This window comes from Bison bison, unplaced genomic scaffold (genome assembly GCF_000754665.1).
Source record: "Bison bison bison isolate TAMUID 2011002044 unplaced genomic scaffold, Bison_UMD1.0 scf7180017864289, whole genome shotgun sequence".
Classification (NCBI taxonomy): domain Eukaryota; kingdom Metazoa; phylum Chordata; class Mammalia; order Artiodactyla; family Bovidae; genus Bison; species Bison bison.
The window spans coordinates 9485544-9486448 of NW_011494861.1; the positions used below are offsets into that span (position 1 = coordinate 9485544).

At 47.0% G+C, this 905-nt stretch overlaps 1 protein-coding gene across 1 annotated transcript in view; it reads right to left on the reverse strand.

Annotated features, from left to right (window-relative positions):
• Positions 1 to 41: 41 nt before the first annotated feature.
• SMIM1 (small integral membrane protein 1 (Vel blood group)) overlaps positions 42 to 905 on the reverse strand; it is a 5387-nt gene continuing 4523 nt past the window's right edge. The window contains exon 5 of the transcript XR_826117.1: positions 42 to 65. The gene's annotated coding sequence lies outside the window, so the exon portion shown is untranslated. The remainder of the gene's footprint in view (positions 66 to 905) is intronic.

A 905-nucleotide genomic window follows, 5' to 3' on the forward strand; every position in this document is an offset into this window, starting at 1 on the left:
CTTCCCAGGGTTTCTGGAGGAGGGTGTGGGGAGTGTCGGTGGAAGAACTGAGGACCAGGGGCCCCCTGGCCACAAAGCAAGACACAGTTACTTCCTGTCACAGGGGCCTGACCCAGAGAGGCTGCTGCCCTCAACCCCACCCCAGTCCTGGGAACCAGCTCCTGTGGCAGTGCCCAGAAGACCCCCACCCAGGGACACACATCCTGGAAAAGGGATGCTGCTGGAAGACTGGAAACTCCTTAAAGACCAGGTTTTGTTCATCCACTTATCCTCCATTCCAAGGCACACAACTCCAAGAGCACAAAGATGAACTTGCATCTGTAAAGCTCTTTCAAGAATGCCTGATGTATCCAATCCCTTTACCCTACACAAAGCAGGCACTCAGTAAGTCTGCCTGGACTGGATTGGAATGGAATTGGATTGGGAGCTAGCTGCCAGCTGAAATGTTGCCTCTTCCCCACTTTCCCCAGGGAGAGCAGCTTTTTATACCCTCCTCTGCATGTCCACAGCTCTTTCTTGTTCTGTTTAGCTCTCACCATACAAACTTGCACTCGATCTGTGTCCATGTCTGCCTCCCTAAGATACAACAAACTCCCCCAATATAGAGTCACTGTGTCTTTTTCATTTTTATATCTCCAGACCTGGTGCATAGATCTTCTGAGGACATGTTACTAAATTAAAGAACAAACTCTGGCCTGATGGAGCCATCTTTCTACCAAAAGGAATTGCAGCTCTAAATCTGTTAACTTTTAGAGAAAAACAGAAGAATAAGAAACAGTATCTGAGCACTTTAGGGAGCCTGAAAGAGCATCAATTCCACCCTTCCAATGCAGCAAATTCCTCCAAAGGATTCCAGATTTGAACCCTTGATTTACATACTCCCTAAAAGTTTTTTTTTTTTTTTT